A 25,796-nucleotide genomic window follows, 5' to 3' on the forward strand; every position below is an offset into this window, starting at 1 on the left:
TGTCAATGTGATATGATTAAAAGATTTAATTTTTGTGTGAGACAAACGATCTGAAAACAGACATTATCAACATGATAAGGTTTCATTGTTTCAATCACCCAAATAAAATATCGTTTTGTATGAGTTACATTTTTCAAATGAGTTTCAGAAGATATGAGAGCAAACTGTTGTTGTTTTTTTTAACGTTTAACAAACGAACGCGAGGTTATCAATCATGATCGCCTTTTTGTTTATGTAAAACAATTCAATAGCTGCTTCATGTAATTTACGATTAGATGTTTTGTAAATATTTATAATGGATTTTCTGATGTTACATATTCATAAGAGGGTATATAGAAATGAGAAACATATCTTATGATTCATGTAAAAAAAATGTCACTTTGACACATTCCCCATTTCCATTTTCAATTTTAAAGACAATTAATGAAAAACAAATATGACAGAAAGTTACAAGCTACAAAGCTACTGTAACGACTAGAAATAAGTACCTAAAAATGTTGCGGAGTGAATATGTTTCTGAACATGTTTGTGAGCGCTAAATTTTATTGTGTTTCTTGTACAAAAATATAATGGCGCGATAATACAGAATTATTTTATGTATAGTTGCTTTGGTTGACATTGATTTTGATATAACTGAAATAATGAGTTTTTTTCTCGAATTATATTTTGCTTATATCGCTTTACCAGTCTTATCTTATATTGAACGGTCCGTAGTAGTTGCAGTACTCACTACCTGCCAAAACACTTTCAAATATTAGTATGTACATGTATGTTTCTTACCATCGCAGAAAAGGATTTCTTTCTTGAAGATAACTGTCGACAGTTGAGCAAGAAAAGTCCACCTGGAAGTTTGGGAAACTTGGTTGTATTAATCGTGAAAGAGACATTAATCTTTGAATTTAGGTAAGCTAGATTGTATCCTCTCTTATGGAAGAACGTTCGTTTCACCATTTGTTTACTAGAAAGGATGAAATTGCAACTTTGAGAGTACATTTAACAATAAATATGAGAGTCAGTACTGTGATCTTTGAATAGAGATTTATTTTCATTTTTGGAAACTAAAGGAAACAAGCAAGTTAGTTTTTGGACAGTTTCATACATAGTTCGGTATCCGTCGGCTGTTCATGGCATACTTAACGGTATGGGTTTTGCATTTCAGTGACCAGTGAATATATAAATCCTTGAACTTTGGTCTCCTTTTTTTACGAATGAGGTAAGAAACTGTATGGGATCTTCATTTTTACACAACTTTTTAAGAAACCATATCGTTTGTTGATTTGTCTCATAAAAGTTTCTCGTTTTTTATATAGATTAGACCTTTAGTTTTCCCGTTTGAACGGTTTTACACAAGTCATGTTTTGGGCATTTTATAGTTTGTTGATCGTTGTGAGCCAAGACTCCACGTTGAAGACCGTACTCTGACCTATACTGGTTGACTTTATATAAATTGTGACTTGGATGAGAGAGTTTTCGTATTGGCACTCATACCACATCTTCTTATTTCTATATAATAATGAAATGGGATGGTCTTCTCATGAAGCATACTTTACAACTTTTGATTAAATAGAAATGTATTGATACGATTTATATCACTCAAATGTACATGCATGTTTATAAACAAGGTTCTATTATTATAACCAATTAGTTCTCTTTTGTTTCAATTGAACGATTAAAGCATTATAACTCATTTCAAAGAAATGGCATTATCCTTTTTATATCGGTTCTTAAGGAAGATAATCTTATTTTCAGATAAATTGCTGATACCATACCCGGATGTACCTTATAATTATCATAAAGTCGATAAAATATTTAATCTTTCATGCCAGTCAGACAGCATCTCGTAGTTATTTGTCAAACTTCCGTTTTGATGTCTTCTTAATAAGAGTAAGCTCCGTTTTATGCCGAATAGATTGAACAACTAAGAATGAATTTGACCACATCTGATGAAAATCTACCAGAATACAGAGCATAATTCCTTTACGACATTGGTTATGAAATATTCTTTTGCTGATACGTTTTGTAATTTAGATATTAATTCTCAGACTGATATGTCATTTGTTGTTTGGAAATGCGAGATGCAGAATCAATCTTATCAATGAGAAAACTGTGGTCAGCTGGTATGACTGATTTCACTATTACCAAAGGCTATTTGTTGCCATCTTATTTGTGTTGTGTATCTTCTAAATACATTTTGTACTTCTCAACTATATTTTACACTTAATTCTTGTTAAAACAGAGTTCATGTTATTGCAAAGATCTAGATTCTAATTTAACGATACTTAGTTTCTATTTATTTTTATTATGCATGCCTTTAGAGGTTTTTCTGGTTATTATAAAAATATAAGAAGATGTGATATGATAGCGAATTAGACAACTATCCACCCGAGTTCAAATGAAGTGGATGTAGGCATTTATAGGATATCATAATTATGGTCTCTTCAAGTATGGCAAAAATCCATACCGTAAAGTTGGCTTTAAAATGCTTATGTTTTGAGCCGAGTACAAATACAAATCATATTTTGAGACAATGCTCGTATATAATTATTCTCTTTATACTGCAACTCAAACAATCGTCCTTAATGAAATATCCTTGGGAAAAAAACGTTTTTCGGAGCGACGCCGAAAATTCCGGAAACCTGTAGTCTTTTTTGGCGCCAGAAATAAAACTCATTAAACACATTGTCGACCTTGGTGATATACGGTCTGTATATCACAAATTAATATACGGTTCTTTTATTTTGACCGCACAAACAGCACGATTTAAATAAACACATGTAACTTCAAGTACCACATATTTTAGATTAATCGTCTACTATGGAATTGATTTCATCTTTGGAAAACAAAAATAAAACAAATTAAAAACCAATTGTTCAGAGAGCAATTGAAGGTTTTTCCCCCAGTTAGCCTTAGGGTCTATTTTGATATGAAAATATTTAAATTTGGTTTTAAAATATTAATTTCAGCGTCAAATGACAGCGTATTGTACGCTGATTCCAAAAATATAAGGTTTCTATACAAAAAAGATATAAATAAGGGAGATAATTTTCTACTTCCGGTTCAAAAGATGTTACTTCCGGTATTGTTTTATAGTTTACTTGACGCTGATTTCAAAAATATATGATTTTACATATTTTTACAATAATTTATTACAAAACATTAGCTATTTCCGGTTTACAAAAGGTCACTTCCGGTTAGTTTTTCAACGTCATATTGCTTGCAACCTAATGCAAAAAGTCTTATAGCTTTAACATGAATAAATATGAGGTAAAAGCAAAGGTCAAAATCTAGAAATCTTGAACATGACCTTGACCATTGACCTTGACCTCATTTTCATTTTTTTGAACCAAGGACCTCAAATCAAAAGACCCTAGGCCTCTATCACTTATGGTTTTCCAGTTAGAAATACATTTCACTTATATCAAATAAAAAGGGGAAATAACTCTCATATGGAGTTCCCGGATAGCTTCGGTCACAATTGATCAAATCTTCCGGAGGATATAACGAGCAATTTGGTAAAATAAATTTAAACAGCGAAGGAAAAAAAATTAGGCGGAAGAAAAAAAAAATAATAATCAGAACAAAACCTATAGGTCTTTCCACGGAATGGTGGAAAGACCTAAATATACACACGATTGAAAGGTGTTGTTTATTAAAATGTAATAGTCGAAAAAAACAACAACAAGCAAGCAACACCGTGGTCTACAGACTATATTAATTGACATCAGTTATAAAAAAAAACAAGTCATTATTGGAGTTCAATAACTTTCTTATAATTATCAACCTTGCATGTATTTTCGATATAGGACATGGAAGGAGGAACATCACTTTTTTCTTGTATCTAATGTGACCCTGGTCGTCGATATGTAATCGCCAATTTGTTAAAGTACGGGTTGATATCTACACCATCTTTCTATTTGAGGCGGGGGCATTAGAACAATGCTAGGAGGCAATAAATTTGGACTTGTACTGATACTGTTAAAAATGCTGTAGCTTGATAGGGACAATTTATGTGTGGTCAATGTATTTACAAATGTGTTTATCTACGCCTGAGAATTGCCTTAATTGCATCAGGGTATACAAAGTCTAAAGATAACATAATTGGTAATTGATATTCCCCAATTTTTTGCACATCCTGTCAGTTTTCAATTCCAAGACACTAAAAATACAGTCAACTCGCATCAATTGCTGGCTGTATACAATTTTTGATATTGACCAGATTATAATACAAACAAAATATTCATTAACTGCTTGACCTTCTTTTACTGCAGCAAACATTGTTATAGTGTCTATATTCTTTGAAAGAATTGTTTAGATTAACAACACCAGATGTCATTTCCATAATTATTCAGTTCTTGACAAAACTTACAAATACTTTACAAATGATGGTCATTGTTCGTCAAATAACTTAATCAGGTTTCGCAAAAATTACAGTAGACAGTTACAAAAACGTCTGTAGTATACCAGATACTTCAACGTGAAAATTTCATTGTTTACTGACCTTGTATAATAAACAATAAAGGTCAAAATATGAACGGCAATTATTTCTAGTTCATAAATCTTACAAGAGTGAATAGCCTGTATAATATTAAGATGACCTTGATCTTGAGTATGTACTTCACCTTCCATTATTGTAAGGAACTGATTTGTTAGTATATATCCATGTATACATTTGTACCATATATATTTTATTTTACATATTTATACTGCAAACGTTTTATTTAGACTGACGCTTTTAAAAAGAGGTAAAGGTTAATTGGGACGAACTACCATTTTTAAAAAGAAAAGAAAAACAACAAAAAATATCTCTAAACAGGTCCCAAATTCATTAAGATCAAAGTATATTGACAGCATACTTTAATATGGAAATTTTCTGTCTGTGTTGGAACAATGAAAATATCGTAACATGCAATTTATGCTGTTAGGAGAGATTTTTTGTTTTTTATTAACAAAGCATAATGAGGTCAACAGTCAGTCTTCAAGGATACAAGACTTGAGTGATTCATACAATATGTCAAGCGTTAAATTAGTTTCACTGTTTAGAGAAGTTAAAGGCTAATTTAAAAGACGCTGTCAATGGTTTCTTAGCTTCTCACACAAAAATTCCACAAAATAACAAAAAAAAAAAAAAAAAAAATTTAAGAGAGAAAAAAAATTGTAAAAATAAATAGACACAACTAGTGCCGAGGGTTCCTGATCGGCCACAACCACAAATTACAGGTTACAAAGTTCAACTTTTTTTTTAAATACATGTATATTCTTATAAATAATAAATCATTGACTCATTTTTTATCTTTATTTGGAGAACCTAGGGCAAAAAAGTTAGAAAACTAAAGTTTATAAATATATTATATAATTAAAAGCGAACTAACCTGCACATATATGAAAAGAACTATTATATAATATTTGAAACCTTGTGGTTTACTTTGTTTTCATGAGTTAAGAATCAAGTCATGCTTCAAATGGCGCAGTTCTAGAAAAATAATGTGGTGATCATATTATTGTTTCTATCACATTGCTGTGTTAAATACATGGTGATAATGTGCATGTTCTCAGTTTTAATATACACGTATTCAGCCCGTTGTCGTTGTAAACTACTGTGCTGTGAAATTTTAATTTCTCATAAAAGTATAAATGCAGTATTTTGATAGAAACAATAAATTCCGTTATAAATTTTTAATCATCAATGTATCCAGCATAAAACAATTACAGATTCAGATTGCTAATCTAGACAGTAAGTCGTAATGGATATTTTTTCCCTTTGCCTTATCCTTAAATTAAATGTTTACGTTATTTCAGATCTGTCTTCTGTGAAATTTTAATCAGAATTTAAGTAAAAACGTCGTCCTATTCCTCACGTACAATATATTACTTACCGCAAAAGTTTGGAAGAGAAATTAAAACTCGACGCTTTTTTACTATGATACAAGATCGAGTTGTCAACGTTATTGCTTCGGACTGATTGATTATATATTGATGAAACTGATCTATGATATAATAGAATCTGATTTAAATTAGAAAGAATTTGTGACATGAAGAATTGTTACAGTAAATTGATTCATTATGTTGGGTCATCGAAGCTGGTTATTTGATGCCAATCGACTGTACCAAACTCTGATGACACAGAAATGCACGATTTACTGCTCTATAATTTATTAAAACTCTGACAATGATTTCAATTTATATCGAAAGATCATGATAATTACATCTAAATCACTACCATGGAATAAAATGTAACTTGTGTTCACTAATCTTGCAATAAAATCAAATAATAGATATTTGAATAAAGAATTAGTGCAGATGAGTAAATTTATACAATTTAAGAAGAAACGGCATATATGAATAGGATAACGTATGTACTTCAATAATAAATAGTGTATTTAGTATTGTGTTTTTGTTAGATGTCTTTCTATTTGCATCCATCTGATGAGTTAAAAAACTTTATCAACTGATATTTATAAAATGTTGTAATGTTGTACTATTACACCACTGTCCCAAGTCAGGAGCTTGTAGTTCAGTGGTTGTCGTTTGTTGCTGTGTACTAACATATTTGTTTTTTCTTCATTATTTTGTACATAAATTTATCTCGTCATATCGAGGAGCGTTTAGTACAGTGATTTTGTCATAGTTTGGTTAAGATTGACATGGTTAATTTATGTTACTTCCCAATTGCCTCAGTTCTATTCAAACGAACAAATAGTAAGCACATAAGATGTTTGAATGTGTATTGTATGTCAAACGATCTACATTGGAATTGTTGTTTCTAGATATTAACACAGAATAAGCAAGATATCGGAATTGCTATGGTTTGGTTAAGCGATTGTCATAATTTGGTTAAGTGTCTAGAAATTCGTCATGGTTTTCGTCAAGTTTGTCATTGTTTAGATCGAAATTAATATATATGTGTTTCACCTCAGTACTGATAATTTGTTTGATGACGCTTGTTATTAAACGAAGTTACACAATATATCAACTGTCTAAGAAGAAAAAAAGCCTTTTTAACAAGATTTCGTTGATGTAATCGGCATCTATTGGTCATTTGAAGCTGCTGGTGATACAGATTTAATTTGGTTTCAAACAATAAAGATGATAACGAGTTAGATGAAAACAATAATGAAGATCAACAGGGTTTGCCAAAACCAACTAAAAGTTCAGTGCGACATCTGTTCTAAAATTCTTGAAAGAAGATGTCTTACACGCCACATGAGAACACACGGGGATCAAAAGGAATCTTTTCTCATCGTCCATCGAAATCCGCTGATACATGTAGATGGGCTTTGACGGAACATGAAGCACGACATTCAAACCCTTTGATGTGACATGGTTGTGGCAAAAAATAAATACATCAAGAATCGGCATAAGTCGCCATTTGAGAGATCATGATAGTTCAGGCCCAACAGAGTGTGATATTTGTCATCAACGGTTAAATGATCATGCCCATTTTGAAAGTCATCGCAACATCAAACACCTGAACTACAAACCATTTTAATGTACGGTATGCAGCAAGGCTTTTGCCTATATACAATCCATGACAAGGCATGCTAAAGAATGTTAAGGGAATAAGTACTACAAATGTATGGAATGTAATGCTGTGTTTAACAGCAAGCGTTCGCTAGACCAACACTATAATTAGAAAACACGGACAGAAAGTGCATACATGTTTGTGTGAAAAGTCCTTCCGTTGGATTCGATCATTCACCAGACATAGTAAAATATGTAAAACAAAATAATAACTTTATACGGAGTATTGATTACATTTAAAAGTTTTTTTATATTCATTTCTAGCATTCATAAAGTTTAAATGATATTGTCTCAGCTTTTTTGAGATATCATAACATGTTCTTTTATGAGGAAGGTTTTTTTTTTCTTCATATTTCTTATGGTACTGACGAATTCCTTGAGCACCATGCGCAAATCCATCATATGGGTTCACCATTGCACTTTTACGTTTATCAGTTGGTCTCCGGGGTTGGGCAAACATTGCATGGCTTCTAAAATAAATAAAAAAATCAGTAATGTTTAATTAATACAATTTGATTCAAATTTCTAAAATGACTTATTTATAAGTTGTAATTGGTTTTGAAACTAGGTCCCTGTAAATTTCAGTACTTTATTTGTGTCTTACGTGTTTAGTTACTTTATGCTATTGCTTTGAACCCATCTATTGAGTCCTTTTGACAGATTTTGACAGTTTGTTCTTCTTTGTTGTACTATTAAACATTTAAGTCGAAGAAGGGGTTGGGGAGCCCGCTAAAAGGTTTAACTCCGCGATATTCTGTATATACTGTTGCAATTTCAGAGTCTGTATAGCCAGTGACTATCGTAGGTTACTGTATAAAATTGAGAATGGAAATGGGGAATGTGTCAAACAGACAACAACCCGACCATAGAACAGACAACAGCAGAAGGTCACCAACATGTCTTCAATGTAGCGAGAAATTCCCGCACCTGGAGTCGTCCTTCAGCTGGCCACTAAACACATATATATACTAGTTCAGTGATAATGAACGCCATACTAAACTCCAAATTGTACACAAGAAACTAAAATTAAAAATAATACAAGACTAACAAAGGCCAGAGGCTCCTGAATTGGGACAGGCGCAAAAATGCGACGGGGTTAAACATCTTTATGAGATCTCAACCCTCCCTCTATACCTCTAGCCAATGTAGAAAAGTAAACGCATGAAAATACGCACATTAAAATACAGTTCAATAGAAGTCCGAATCCGATGTCAGAAGATGTAACAAAAGAAAATAAACAAAATGACAATATTACATACATAACAACAGACTAATAGCAGTTAACTGACATGCCAGCTCTAGACTTTAATTAAACTGATTGAAAGATTATGTCTTCATCATATGAATATCAGGCACAATCCTTCCCGTTAGGTGTTTAGTATCATCCCACCATAACATATATGAGAAGAACATAACCCGTGTCATGCCAACAACTGGTTTTTAAATAAATGTGTTTAGTTCCGATGCAAAGACCCTATAAGTGAATGAATATTAACGCCAAAATATGCAATATTTAATGACCTGACAACCGTATCGTAACTACATCTCTTCTTAATAAGTCTATTTAAAGGATTTGTTAGCTTCTGAGGTGAATAACATAGTTTGTCTATTGTTTTGAACAGAAATCAGGCTGTTTTCTCATTTAAATTCTTCTACATCTAATTTTGTCGCAGCCTTTTAAAACTTGCTAAGAAGTTTGGTTTTGCTCATTTTTGAAGGCTTTAAGGTGACATATAGTTGCTAACATGTACGTCATTAGATCTCGGATGGAAAAATGTAGTTGTCTCATTAGCAATCATATTGCATCTACTTATAACGTGTTACTACATTATAAATGCGTTCATATGTCCTTTAGAACGATTTTTTTGTATAATGACTGATTATTTCGATCGTTACTCTTTATTATACACGACCAGAATCACATAACTGAACCATGTCGAACATGAACTACATCATGACACGAATGAACGAAACCATGACACGAATGAACCAAACAATGACACAGTTTTTTTGAATTGTGTGCAAAAGTAGGTATATTTCAGAAAAATTGACGGCAGTTTTATATCACAAAGAGATATGAGATGTAACGGACAGAAAGCAAATATTTTTTTTCATGCACTTTTGGAGAGTTGCCTCTTTGCAATTATACACCACTTTTTATTTTCATATTGCATCTAAAATTTCAATGTATTAATTTGTATGTGATAACTGTTATAGCCATTGCATTACTTGTTTATATATGTCTTTATGAAACATTTATATGACACTGCACATTTACTGTTCATTGACCTTATCATCATGTACCCGAGTTTTTATATTACCTAATCTTTGTTGTAGCACAGACTATTTACTTTATGTAAATGGCCCAGATTTGTTAATGCTTAGATAGAAGAATCAATTGAACTTTTATACTCTACTGCTATTTTTATTTTCTCCTTACTTTTATTAGACATTTAAATAAATAACCACCTCGGAGTAAAACAAAGTGTTGTAATATTTATAGTAACACATATTAAAAATCTATAAAACTATTTGAAAAATCTTGGTAACTTTTGATAGATATGAACCTTATACAAACAGAAAGGATATTTTTATGTTTTTGAACAGGTAATATTTTCAGATATTTGCACAGTATGTATCACTTTTAATAAATTGTTAAGATCTATTTAATACCTTCTTTTAATAAAATGAAATAGAAACTTTACAGTGCCAAATTGAAATTCCATTAGCACGAAAATAGCCATTTTATTGTTGGACGGAAGCTTACACTTAATGTTAAAGTACACTTTAATTTCAGCACTTTCAAATAAAGAACACAACACTTCAGATATTATTTTTATTTTGGTTTGTCATCAAACATTTTCGAACCACAGTGGTGTAGAGCTTTTGTATTCAAGTGAAAACATAGTCCAAGTAAACTATGATCAACTTACAATGTCCGACTGTTCTGAATAAGCTACATTGCATGATATATATGGAGTGAATCCAACAGTCCAATAGTCCCTTTAGGTAGGTTGTTCATTAGTCCGACAACATATGAGTTTGTACAGTGTTCCAACAATTCGTATGCTTGTCTGAACTAATGTGGAATAAGAAAACTTTTACAAAATATTTCATTCTTTAGTGATATGTGAATTTCATATTATAGTCTTTATTTCTGCCTATAAAAAGTAAAAGTCAGTTTCTATATATATATGAAGGTCAAGATTATTGAGAAAATTTATCATTCATTAATATTGAGTACTCCATATCGCTTTTGTTTACAAAGAAAAGATTTTGGGATTCGAAAATAGGAAACAGCTTTCCCTTACGTACTAGTATGCAACGACAAAGTTGACGCTGTAGGCACTTTTTCTAGTACCATGTGTACATCTGTAGTGATATCAACACATTTAAAAAATCCGTTCGATTCAATAGGTGTCACGCTCATCGAATTTAACACATACACCAACTGCAGTTCATAGAGTGTCTATAGATGGTTTGTTATCCTCTGTTCATAAAACCTTTTTCTTTATCAACGCTCAATTCTCTATTTCAAGAGGCCGAAACACTTTGGTTATTAATACAAATTCTGTTGAGTAAATAATAGTGACAATTAATAATTATGGAAATTGATAACCAAAAACTAATAAAAAAAGTGGCGAAAGATACCGAAGGGACATTTAATTCAAAGGTAAAAACAACCGGCCGACCATTCCAGTGCAAAACACGGAAAACCGACAATTTTAAAGACAAACACTAAATTATAGTGACTGTATAAAACGCAACATGGAAAACTATAAGTTAGTATACTATGTAGTAACAATATCTTCCAAAGATGATAAAACATGTTATCACCTAGAATTTTTTAATAATTACTATCAGCAACATGGTTAACTTAAGATTAAGGGGATATTAATGAAAGTTAAAGAGTTTGTTTATGTCTTTATATTTTCTTTGATATTGTTACAGAGACGACTCCAAACTAGAATCTATGACAAACGTGATTGTTTCAAAAATGTATAACAGAAATAGTACTGAAATCCTTTCCGAATGTCATTGTTCCAACTCAGTAACATGCCCTCTACTAATGATCACCTTTTTATTGAACTAAATGAAATGAAAGAACTACATCCTAATGCCCCCTCTAATGCACATATTTTATCTGTACAAGGGCAATAACTACAAAATAATCATAAAATATCCGAACGTTTTCATTAATATCCTACAAGAATCGGACAAAATTATAAACCTAGAAACCGTAATGATGACTGTTGGCTATTTTGGTTCCAATAAGTCCATTAGTGTCAGAGAAGATTTGTGTTAAATGTTAACAGACAAAAGACGCAAAATGATGAAAAAAACTAGAGAGCAACGAACACACTGAAAGTATCGATTCTACAACTATGAACACTGCTTTTAGCAGTAACACAGTGCAATTCGGAGAAATATCCCTGTGTAATATACTTGTAGGCGTATAAGATATTGCTTGCATTTAACAAAAAAATCTTTCATTTCATAATTTCATTGCCCCCTTCACATAAGTACTACAAACTACTAAGAACTGAGCATTCTTGAACATGCAACTAGTACTGGTGCTCACTCGTCTGTAAGATCAATTTCATTGAGGAAACTATTATTAAAATACTTTTTGCTGAGCCCATATTTACTCCCTTTTATGAACTGATGAACAGTAAAGATATTAGTCTGTTTAAACTTTGCCACATATTTAAAATATTGGTTGCCTTTACTAAGAGTTTTTTTTTCTCAACTTTTTTTTTGTGTTTTCTTCTGTTGTTCAATATTCAGACATTTGGAATTGTTGGCAGTCCCTTTCAGGTCTGATTGATTACTTTTAAAATCTGATATCCACTTAGCAAAATAGCTTCACAGCTTGACAAACAGCGACTAAACGAGAGTGCTTGTCAACCATTGAAGACCTGAGGTTAAAATGTTTTGGGTTGTTTTAATTGGAGTTTTGCTTTATTCACTTTCATTTTGTAATTCCCACAACAAATAGTTGATTTGTCTTATAATCAGTTAGACATTCTTTTTTTTACGTAAAATTATAAAGTTCAAATTGCGAGTTGTAAGGCAAAACGTTCCCTCTCTTTCTTTGACGATTGGACACTGGATATCAGTTTCATCTTTGTTTTCATCGGATTGCTTAAATTCAGAAATGAAAGAACTTCTCCGTACACAATTTGTAGTTTTTATTTATGGCATATACACTTTAAAATGACCCGTCGACTACAAATATTTCAACATACTGTTTGGAAACGTCCGTTATTTCATCCAACCAGGTATAAACAAACTAAGGTCCTTAAACGATGCCAAACATTACGTTTCATTGTATGATGCCTTTGTCATTTAAGGTTATGGGACTTTTTGTTTCGCTAAACTTAAGTTTGGTACGTTATCCATAATCATTTCCTTACATGTCTTCCAAGAGTTGTAGGACTTTCATCGTTACAGAAAAATACACGAAAATTTCCTAACTGAAGATAAAGGTATATGTTACAGCAATATTTTTAAAACTATTTATAAAGCTAGAACTAAATTTTATATAGTTGCTCAATCCAACTATAAAAACTACTCCATAATAATTCTGGTAGATAACTATGACTTTCTATTCAGTAATATTTTCTAGATATTCATTTATTTACGTGACAAGTTTTGTAATATGTAAATTGATTCAGATTGTTATTAAATCCAGGGATACAATCTAAAATATTAAATATATCGATGGACAGAGACAATGGTCAATCTTCGTGACTAATTCCTTTGTGATTGTTTCTGGTCTTTGTCCGTGCTTTTATAATTACTCCGTGTACTAAGGTTATCAAATAGTAAAGCATCAAGCTTTATCAATTATATATGGGTATTACCTCTATTAGGTGCTTGATCATATTTCTTCACAGGTGAAACGAACGCTGATAAGGTTATGATATCCCCCCCCGGAAAGTGAATATGCAGGAATTATTTTGTTAAGCCAGACTTAAAAATTACAAAAATAACGAACTCCAATGAAAATTCAAAACGAATACTAGTAGTCCCTTTACAAATGGAAAAATCAAAAGTTCAAACACATCAAACTGTTATATTGGTTAAACAAAAGTAGAATCATAGATAATTTTTCGCGCCCAAAACAAGTTAGAATGTTGGTTCTCTGAAGATTTTCAAATATATACTCTTTGAATTATATGGTGTGTCTTTAGAACCCATCCTCTCAATTTAATTCATCGTAAAAGATTTATTGTATCCACAAGAGACAGAGTACATTGTTATATCAAATATCCAGATTTAGGCCTGAATTTATTTTTTTTCAATAACTCGACATGTGTGCATATGCCTGTCACAAGCCAGGAAGATCGTCAGTTATTATTTTATGCCAAATCTTATGTTTTTTGTAATTTGAAAAGATATTATTGATAGTAGATCTTTGATCGTTTTTGTTTTCCTTTATCCACCCAACTTACTTATAGCTTGGAACTTGATAATTGTTTTTACTTTGATTTGAAGCGTTTGATTGTGTTATTAGTGTTAACTTCCCCATTTTGAAATTGCTTTGGAGGTCGGTATTTTAGTCACATTTTTTTTTATCAAAAGAAAGTTTTTAAGGAGTTTTCGTATTTTCAAGTTTAAATTGACATTCGCTATTGTATTCTCACGGTCAGTGAATGAACATGGGGTTCCTATTGCTAAATATTAGTTTTCTGTCTGGTCATTAGTCAATGTAGATACATCAATTTTAAAATTTATTATTCAATGAAAAAGCAATTATTTAGATTTCGCATGGCACTTCGACAGATGCTACATACGTTTAATGATCAACACTTGGATGTATCTGAAGTCTGCATCCAATACAGAAATACTGATTTGAAAAACAAATATACAGTAGTTTACTTATGTTCAAATCTCATTAATGTATTGAATAGAGAAAAATAAAAATTGACGTAATCGAATTATTATAAAAGGTGTTCAAATACTGACTGAATATTCTTTGAAACACATATTATTTACATTAGATTGTAAGGATGGAGCAATACATTAATGAGTATTGGAAATTTGATTATGAATTTTAATGAACATGACCCGAAAGCTGAAAGGTTGGACAATGATTGTCATTTGATTTTGCCATGTGATTATGGACTTTCCGATTGGATTCTCCTCTGAGTTCAGTATTTTTGTGATTTACTTTTTTTTTTATCATATATGTACATTTTGAGAGGCTTCTATAATGCGCTTTGGGTTTTGTATATATTCTTTAAGGTATGACCTGAATGACCACACAGCAACAAATAATGCTAACAACAGTATAAGAAGTAGTGGGTGAGAAATAAAGGCAACAGTAGTATACCGCTGTTCAAAACTCGTAAATCGATGGACAAAAAACAAAATCGGGGTAACAAACTAAAACTGAGGGAAACGCATTAAATATAAGAGGAGAACAACACAACATTACACAATTTTACTTGTTGAGAAACGATTATATAAATGTTAAATGTTCTAAAACTCACTTCTTTGTAAATAAGATCTTCACTCGAATATAACCCCCTGATCCCTGTTCCGCTCCATCAATAGGTTGGGTTCGTTAAGTTTATTTATTCAAAATGAATTTTAAATTAATATTGATCGGGGATTTTAACACCATTTTCAGCCTGGCTGGATATTTCGTGGTCAGTTTTTAATGGTGGAGGTAGTCGAAGTGCTCAGAGAAAACATCGATAGGAAATCTGACAATCCTAATCACATATAGGGATCGCACTCACATTATTAGTGTTGACTCAAATGTGCCACTTAGGACACCCAATCGAAGTCCCTTAAATTTACAGAAATGAACATCAGTTTACTTATGTTGCCTTCAAGTTACATTTAACTATATTATTAGTAAGTCTCTGCATTTAACATCTAAATACTCTGTACAAGGGAATGTTTTATATTCGTACTAGGATTTGAACCTACTGCACTGTGATATGACTGTATGAAATTTTGTGTGAAGAACACCAACCGATATTTAGTGTGAGACGGCATGATTTCTTTTCATTAGGTTTGCTTTCAGTAACTGCGGCATGTCTTTGATAATTACTGTAATATTTACTTTGTATTTTGTAACTTTTTAAGCCTTTTTGTAGAATATAAAATTATTTTTCATGAACTGGTTGTTAGTGTAAATAAATAAGAAGAAATTGTATGATACGTATATATCTGTATGACAGTATCCGAGACAAATCTAATGTCGTATATGTGAGCATTTATAGTCAAGTATGACCTATAACAATGAGCAACCTCATTGCTGTATAGCCGACAGAAGTTAATCGTCCACATTTAATGTCCTATTCCTTTTTCATAAAAAAGACAAGTTACTTTATATGATTTATTCTCATAAGTCATGAATGTGTCTGTAAGAACGGCTAGTTAAGTACATATAAACCAATTTGTAGAATGAAGACAACGTGAGACAATTTATTTACAATTAAAATTGCATCATATCAGGTTTGATATACGAAAGCTTATTGTATATACAAAATGTATACAACTCCAGTTTCACAATTGTTTCATTCGACACACGTTCCAATATTTTCACAATGAACAATGACACGAACTTACATCATACCGTGATGTATTAAAAGATATCCACGTTAGTTCTATTTTTGACAGTTTGTGAGAAGTGTCGGTTCCATCTGACAAGTGTTATGATGTATTATACATTATTGCTGATAATTATTTTAGGAGTGCCGTTTCAACATAAGCAACATTTGTCATATATCTAGAAATAAAGTTGTTAAATTAATGTGACTAATTCTCTCAGACTGAGTATAGATTTTGATAACTCAGTTAGTAACTTCCTATACCAATGTAGGTTATTAACCTGGAAACCTATATAGATCTTTTTTGTTTATCTATTACAAGATTGATCGTTTATATAAATATACAGTGTTAATTTCCATTGTTTAACGCAAGCGTACATGATTTTAGATAAATAAATTGAATGAAAGCTACGGTTCCTTATTTGTGCATTGTGATTAAAAATTCGTATGTATCATTACTTTCATTTGTTTACAACTATGTCTTGTATTGTTCTGGTCGTACTATTGCAAATATTAAATTTCATGACCGTATCATGTGTTTCCATCAGTTTACCATAGAACTATCATATGGTTAGGTTTGAAATTAATGGTAAACCCTAGTTTTTAGTGCTTACCGTTTTAACTTATTGACATAACTGCACGACTTGATTCTCAATTGATAGTGGTAAGGTAATCGTTGCAAAGAATCCTGCTAAACTTTTATGAGAGACGGTTTTAATTTTGCAGTGTTGCGAGAGTTTATGTTCTATTTTGAAGGCAATTGTAGTGACCTACAATACAAGTACCGCTCCATTGAGTTTAGTTGTATGTCTTGTGTTTCTGTCTCTGACCTAGGTTTTCTGTATTTGACATGTGTAGTGCATCATGACATAAGACATTGTTACGTGTACCATGATGAACTTTCGTGCATGACTACTGTGTATATTTTTGACATGGAACTATTGACCAGAATATGACTTTTTGACTCTTGACCTATGCACGTTGGGTGTGTCATCGGGATACAGTGTGTATATTACCTTGACCTCAAAATATAATTTTCAATTGACCTTGCTTCTGAATATGTGGCATGTAGATGTATTGTCATAAGATGGTGAGTCTAGTGGCAATAGAAACTTCATGTGAGCTTGACCTTTGGCCTCAATGTACAACTTGTATATTTTGTTTGAATTAAATGAGGAATTATCTGATTGGCACTCATACCACATCTTATTATATATGTTTTAGATATAAAGATATATTTGTAGTTTTGTGTAGCACGATAACCCTTTCCCCAAAATCTAGAAGTAGAATTCAATGGAAGTAAATAAGCTGTTTACTTAAATAAATGTAAAATATGTCAATGGGACACAGATGCCCTGCTTGTGAAAAAACATGAGTAAACTTTCACATGTAATGCAGGATTCACGTTATTTTGACCGTTTTGTGACCATAAGCAATATGTATAAGTTTCAAAATATTTGGTTAAGGCAAACTGAAGTTGAAGAACGGTAACAACAGATTTAGCATTTTTCCTATCTTAAGGCTCTGTGTTGACATTTGTGTCATTGGTACTCGTACCACATCTTCTTACAACTAATGACTCATGAACAGTAAAAGTGACGCCATCCAATATCGAACTTCATAGATCTGTGTTATGGGGTAATAAGCATTGCGTATAAGGTTTATAACGTGTGATTGAGTCAAACTTATTTAAGAGAACGGAAACGAAAAATTCAGCATTTTCTATGTTTTTATAGGGACAGGAATTCTCATAAACGGTAAAAGTGACGCTACCAAATTTCAAATTTTATTATGCTGTGTGTGGTAATAAGCATTGTCCCAGGTTAGGGAGATGGTGGGGATCCCGCCTTATTCGGTATGTATGTGGCTGTCGCATGTCAGGAACCTGTAATTCAGTGTGTGTCGTTTGTTTATGTGGTACATATTTGTTTTTCGTTCATTTTTTGTTCATAAATTTGTCCGTTTCTATTCTCGTTTGAATTGTTTTACATTGTCATTTCGGTGCCTTTTATAGGTGGCTATGAGGTATGACCTTTGCTCATTGTTGAAGACCGTTTTGTGACCTATAGTTGTTAATTCATGTGTCATCTGATCTTTTGTGGAGAGTTCTCATTGGCACTCAAGCCATACTAGGTAAAGGCTGGAGACCCCGTTAACAAATTTAACCCCACCTTATTCTTTATGTATGTGCCTGTCCTAAGTCAGGAGCCTGTAATTCAGTGATTGTCGTTTGTTTATGTGTAACATATCTGTTTTTGTACATAAATTAGGCCGTTAGTTCTCTCGTTTGAATTGTTTTACATTGTCATTTAGTAGCCTTTTATAGTTGACTATTGTGTATGGACTTTGCTCATTGTTGAAGGCCGTATGGTGACCTATAGTTGTTAATTTCTGAGTCATTTGGTCTCTTGTGGAGAGTTCTCATTGACACTCATGCCACATTTTCTTTTTTATATTGTGTATAAGTTTTGTAGTATTTCCCAATATTGGTTGAGGAAAACTAAAGTTAGGAGAACGGGACTCATTTTTCGAGATGTTCGGGAAGGACGGACTAGGGTAACACCTTATGCCTCTCCACTATGGCACCAACACAGAAGTTCTGACTATTGTGCTGGTAATACTCATCCCACTAGCACTGTCATTAACACACACACACACATAATTTTATTATAAAAATATTTAATCTTAATTTTGATTTCTTTTTTTGGGGGCCGAATGATTATATGCATCTCTTTCACAAGGAGTCTCAAATTTGACAAATTTATTGTACATATACACTTTTGTAATATTTTACAGCTTATTTTTCAACTAATTTTAAAGCTTACAAACTTAAATTGATCATCTCTTTCTTTTTATATGTCTTTTAACATTTTGTTTTGAACAAAACGATTTGTTACATATACTTCACATATATTTCTATCAAATCCAGCATTATTACAAAGCCAATTAAATAAAATTCAGTCGAACTTGAAAACAAATATGCAATCATTCAAATATATATGCAAGTCGTTAACTGGTCAAGTGGCTAGATGCACATATCGTCGGCCAATTGAACGACATGTCGTTTTAAAACTTCTAGAAATATTAACGGAAATTAGGGATGAGTAAAGAAAAACAAATGAAAACAGAACGACTGAATTAAATAAAAGGATGTTCGATATACTGTATATTTCGGTTTATTTTTAAAATCTATACGTTAATTATTTTTATCTAGTTTCCTAATGAAAATAATTAAAAGAGAAGATAAATACCTTACAGCTTCCTTTACCGCCGATGCTGAAATGTTGAATGTTATAAAACAATTTTAGCGTCTTTGACCTACTTTATCTTTTTATTCGGATACTTGCGGTTATCTTCTCCAACTTCAACGGGAACATTAGAATGTTCTAGAATAGAACCCAGATGGAACCAAGAAGTTGGGTTGCTATAACCAAACAACCCGGATGTTGAACCAGTTACCATGGTTTCGAACCAACCCAGCAGGCACACAACATTGATTTAACATTGAATCAATGTTTATTTTCTATGTTGAATCAATGTTGAATTATTATTAGATTTTGCAAATTTGTATCAACGTTGAAGTCCTATGTTGAATCAACGTTGATGTTCAACATTGAATCTATATAGATTAATGGTTGCTTCAACATTGTTTCAACCAATAGCTTAATTGAATTCAGATTGAATTCAGGGTGAATACAATACTAGTATTCAACACGGAATCAGAATTGGTTAGTGGTTGTGTTCAACTGTGTTTCCACCTAAACTAATAAGTTTCATTCATCCTGTATTTTCTTTGTCTTGCAGTCCATAATTTTATACTGTAGCAATATTCAAGCTATTGTCTTCTTAAGGCGCTCAACATGCAAAATGCCATAGCAACATTCTGCCTCAGGAAACCTGATCCAATAACTGCTCCATTAGACCCAAGTTTGAAAAACAATCTCAAAACAAATTTGATGAACTTTAAATAAAGTCATTGTCTGGTTATATTTGACATGGTGTGGGCTTTAGCTCATTGTTGAAGACTGTATGATAACCCAAAGATATATAAATAATGTTCTTTGGTTGATGGCCGTCTTGTAAACAATAGGTACAACAATAAAGTGTTTGAGTGCACATAACTTTGAATAGACTGCCAATTACTTGTAAAATATCAGTAATTTTCAAGAATAAAACTGAGTGACTTCATTCGTCTGATGAGAGCATGGCTTGACCATGATGATGATAACAACCAATCAACTGAATAACAAATAGGTGTGTTGAGGGCTTTCCTAGGAACCATAATTTAACCACCAAGATTTTTTTAACATTAACGATATGCATATAACAACACAAATTATCATCCAAGAGAAATATTGATTTCGAAAGCACAACCCTTAATACACAAATTTTGCTCAATATCTATTTGAAATATCTGAGTGATCAAAATATAAAACAAAGTTTGCTGTTCGGACACTTTCTACCCCATGTATTCTAATGTCCAACCACTGATTAGAGAGAAATATTCAATTCGATAAAATTCAAATAAATTTATTTATTAATAGTGAAACTTCATCTTCTCTTTTCTCACACCTTGTCTTTTTGGAGCCAATTTAAGAAAGTTTATTGTTTTGTCACACACTTGAATTGCTGTTCCGTGATTCCATCTAGGTCTTCATGATGACATCTACAAAATCAAAAGTTGTATTAATATTGTCAAGTTTAATTCTGTTCAACACATTTAACTATTAATATCTTCATAATGATATTACTTTAAAGTATAAATCAAAAGTAAAAGAACCGATGAAAACTAAAGTAAATAACAGTTGTCCTTTGAAGTCTCAACTACATTTCCTTTTAGATAGACCAGAAGCTATAATCTGCAAGAAAATCCTAAATACTACATTTTAATTTAAACAAATTGAAGGTTTATCCACTTATGTCTTTTCTGTATTACTTGTGCTGCAGCATGGATATCTGTCTAATTGACATATTCGAGGATGGTAAAGGGAGGTTCTTAACACGGAAACACGTGAAATAAAAATTTTAAAAAACGCTGCAATGAAAATAAAAATTGGGGTAAAGGAAGCACGAAAAATTAAATCGTGAATATTAAGTAAACTAGAGGCTCTAAAGAGCCTGTGTCGCTCACCTTGGTCTATGTGAATATTAAAGGAAGCAGATGGATTCATGACAAAATTGTGTTTTGGTGATGGTGATGTGTTTGTACATCTTACTTTACTGAACATTCTTGCTGCTTAAAATTATCTCTATCTATAATGAACTTGGCCCATTAGTTTCAGTGGAAAATGTTAGTAAAAATTTACAAATTTTATGAAAATTGTTAAAAATTGACTATAAAGAACAATAACTCCTAAGGGGGTCAATTGACCATTTCGGTCATGTTGACTTATTTGTAAATCTTACTTTGCTGAACATTATTGTTGTTTACAGTTTATCTCTATCAATAATAATATTCAAGATAATGACCAAAAACAGCAAAATTTCCTTAAAACTAACAATCCAGGGTCAGCAACCCAACAACGGGTTGTCCGATTCATCTAAAAATTTCAGAGCAGATAAATGTTGACCTGATAAACAATTTTACTCCATGTCAGATTTGCTCTAAATGCTTTGGGTTTTGAGTTATAAGCCAAAAACTGCATTTTACCCCATGTTCTATTTTTAGCCATGGCGGCCATCTTGGTTGGATGGCCGGGTCACCGGACACATTTTTCAAACTACTAACCCAAAAGATGATTGTGGCCAAGTTTGGATTAATTTGGCCAAGTAGTTTCAGAGGAGAAGATTTTTGTAAAAGATTACTAAGATTTACGAAAAATGGTTAAAAATTGACTATAAAGGGCAATAACTCCTAAAGGGGTCAACTGACCATTTCAGTCATGTTGACTTATTTGTAAATCTTACTTTGGTGAACATTATTGCTGTTTATAGTTTATCTCTATCTATAATAATATTCAAGATAATAACCAAAAAGAGCAAAATTTCCTTAAAATTACTAATTCAGGGCCAGCAACCCAACAACGGGTTGTCCGATTCATCTGAAAATTTCAGGGCAGATAGATCTTGAACTGATAAACAATTTTACCCCATGTCAGATTTGCTCTAAATGCTTTGGGTTTTGAGTTATAAGCCAAAAACTGCATTTTACCCCATGTTCTATTTTTAGCCATGGCGGCCATCTTGGTTTGATGGCCGGGTCACCGGACACATTTTTCAAACTACTAACCTAAAAGATGATTGTGGCCAAGTTTGGATTAATTTGGCCAAGTAGTTTCAGAGGAGAAGATTTTTGTAAAATATTACTAAGATTTACGAAAAATGGTTAAAAATTGACTATAAAGGGCAATAACTCCTAAAGGGGTCAACTGACCATTTCAGTCATGTTGGCTTATTTGTAAATCTTACTTTGCTGAACATTATTGCTGTTTACTGTTTATCTCTATCTATAATAATATTCAAGATAATAACCAAAAACAGCAAAATTTCCTTAAAATTACTAATTCAGGGGCAGCAACCCAACAACGGGTTATCCGATTCATCTGAAAATTTCAGGGCAGATAGATCTTCCCCTGTTTAACAATTCTACCCCTGTCAAATTTGCTCTAAATGCTTTGGTTTTTGAGTTATAAGCCAAAAACTGCATTTTACCCCTATGTTCTATTTTTAGCCATGGCGGCCATCTTGGATGGTTGGCCAGGTCACCGGACACATTTTTTAAACTAGATACCCCAATGATGATTGTGGCCAAGTTTGGTTTAATTTGGCCCAGTAGTTTCAGAGGAGATTTTTGTAAAAGTTAACGACGACGACGGACGACGACGACGGACGCCGGACGCCAAGTGATGAGAAAAGCTCACTTGGCCTTTTAGGCCAGGTGAGCTAAAAAGTACTAGAAGTTATTACTCAGTTGTTATTGGAGATCACACAGTCATGATAATGGACACAATGACCCTGCGGTCACCTTTTCCCTTTCCATGTTGCATCCGAATTGGGGGGGGAATATTCATAACTTGATCGCAATTTATATCCTGGGAACACATAATTTAAAACAATCTCCCAACTGACTTAGAACTTAGTCCTGGTTTACTTTTTTTTTAACTAGAATGCTGGACTAGCACGAGAAATTAAGAGTACCCACACAAAACAAGGAAAATAAATAAAAGAAAACAAAAATAATGCATGTGGAACCAAATACGAGAAATAAAACGCCAAAACACGTGAAATAAAAGGGCCATAAATGCAAATAACTTTTTACCACCTTCATATACCCTTTATGTTTGATTACCTTGTCAAATTCTACTTCAATTTTGACAGTTAAATATTAAAGGTCCAACTTGGTGAGTCATGTATAGCTTCTGACCTTTCCATCCCAAATTTGTAAACAAGCCCCCCTTTTTATGCGATTAAAATTTCTTTAAAAGTTTTCACTTTTGATTCATTCTTATGATTTCAAATAGTCAATGATAAAAATTCTTGAGACGTTGCAAGAAATCTTGGGAATGGTAACATGCTATCCTGATCCTGTCCTGATCCTAAGGTCAATCCTTAGATTGTCCTAAACATCCCCCTTTTTCACGTGTAAAATTTCAACATTTCAGTACAGTTTTCATAACAACATGATATGCTCACATTTCTTTAATACGATAACGTAATCACAACAATTAATATAAATACTTACGATAAAAATGTAAACGCTGTATACAGGAAAGATATTGATAAAAACTCTGCAGAAATAACTTGTGGTCTCGATAGCGGATATTCAAACGGTGGCAACAAACTAATGCGCGTGCGCATATCTGAATAGTCTTAAAATAGAAATGTTACTATGCCGCGAAAATTTAAATCGTTATTTAAATTGATCTATCCGTTGTTTATATTACAAGTTGTCAACCATTGTTTATGTACTGATGTATACGTCTTTCTCTTTGAATTGATAAAAAGAATAGAAAAAAAAGAAATGAAAACAAGATATTTGACATAAGAAGTCAAGGAAAAAGGGGGAGCTAGGATCTTTTAAGGGGAAGGGGTTATTCACAAATATTTAATTTTATATTTACTGTATGATCCTGTATACATGCTTGTTCTTTTATTATGTTTTGGGGTGGGGTGACTTTTTGGAATTTTCTATTATTTCAATATCTGGGGTGCGAAGTTCATGATTAACCAGTAATGCTTATATGTACACTGCGATTGTTTTATGTGTTATCCTATAATCACCACAACAATTAGTGATAATTCTGCTAAATATTTTATTTAATGTGAATATCGTTGTCAATTTAAAAATAATTGTGATGTGTCCAATACTTCTTTTTTGACAATTCTGGTATCCACAACTACTGGGTTTTATATATTGATTAGCCAACGTTGATTCAGTGTTGGTATTCCAACACAATGTTAATTCAACGTTGAAACAATGTACTAATTTCAACGTTGCATTGTCAACGTTGAATCAATGTTGAATATTTGTTGATCAATGTATAACCTAAAATCAACAAAGATTCAACGTTGATTCAACAAAGTGTGCCTGCAGGGAAAGAACCAAGGTTCAGAACCAAAAAACCCAGATGGAACCAAGGTTTAGAACCAGAGTGCCCGGATAGAACCTAATTGCATTCAGAATTCTCTTGACTTTTTATACCTTCAACGTATTTTCCAAATCATTTATTTATTTAGTATATTTATATATAATTAAAAGAACGCGAATAATAAAGAAATAATGAAAGGTCATAAACATCATTATTTTTTGCATTTGACCTTATTTTTTTTATTTTCTAGTGACTTGCTGTAGTAAACTTGTAGTTTTCGTGTTTAAAAGAGGTGTGAAAGATACCACAAGGACATTCAAACTCGAATATAGGTCGAATGTAAACTGACAAAGCTCTGTCTAAAAAAGAAAAAAAGACAAACAATGGTACACAAGACACAACAGAAAATTGAAAACACGAACCACACAAAAATCGGGGGTGATCACAGATGCTCCAGAAGGGTTAGCAGATCCTGCTCCACATTTGGGACCCGTCGATTTGCTCATGTTATTACCAAACCATTCAATAGTATAATACAGTAGGTCACATTCGTGAAAAGGAAATAAGGGTTTAGTCATTTTCTCATTTAAGAAAAGGAACGGTCATTCCTTTCTGTCTAGACAAAAGCTTTCACAGTAGGTGTTGTGTTGGGGGACAAGTCCCATGCCTTCAAATCATAATTACATATAGGTAGTTATATACCTTGAAAAATGTCGATAAATCACCCTAACCCATAGGAGCGAAAAATCGTAATTTGTAAAAATCACTCTGAAACTGACATGATCAGCTGATTGATTTCTTGATTGACAGCACATTTGTTTTGTTAGGAGGACTTGCTTTTCATCAAACGCATTCCCATGGAATAACTGTTCTACTTTTCTTCTCGATTTGTTCCCGTATTCAAAAGTAAGCAATATTATTTAACTTTAACTTCCTTCTTTATAAAAGAAGTTGACCTCTCTCACTTAATAAATCGATGTTTGGTAACTATGTTTAACGCACCTATCATATCGAACTAAGATGAATAATGCAACATATACAGTAAAATCTGCCTCATATCTGGTTAACATCTAGAAATTTACAATGATGACCGGTAGGGAACAAAACTGAGACAAAAGTGATGATTTCAGCTTCCAAAGTGTGAACATTGCAGCAGCGCTTGAATATGGATTATATCCAG

General features: G+C 32.3%; 1 long non-coding RNA gene across 1 annotated transcript; it reads right to left on the reverse strand.

The window, feature by feature from the left end:
- Window positions 1–20,602: 20,602 nt before the first annotated feature.
- Window positions 20,603–23,875, reverse strand: LOC143065004 (uncharacterized). The gene is made up of 2 exons (XR_012975380.1): window positions 23,770–23,875; window positions 20,603–20,754 (listed from the first exon to the last, which is right to left on the reverse strand). It is a non-coding gene; the product is annotated as an uncharacterized LOC143065004 (long non-coding RNA).
- Between the last annotated feature and the right edge of the window lie 1,921 nt (window positions 23,876–25,796).

The sequence above is a fragment of the Mytilus galloprovincialis genome, chromosome 2, assembly GCF_965363235.1.
Source record: "Mytilus galloprovincialis chromosome 2, xbMytGall1.hap1.1, whole genome shotgun sequence".
Lineage (NCBI taxonomy): Eukaryota > Metazoa > Mollusca > Bivalvia > Mytilida > Mytilidae > Mytilus > Mytilus galloprovincialis.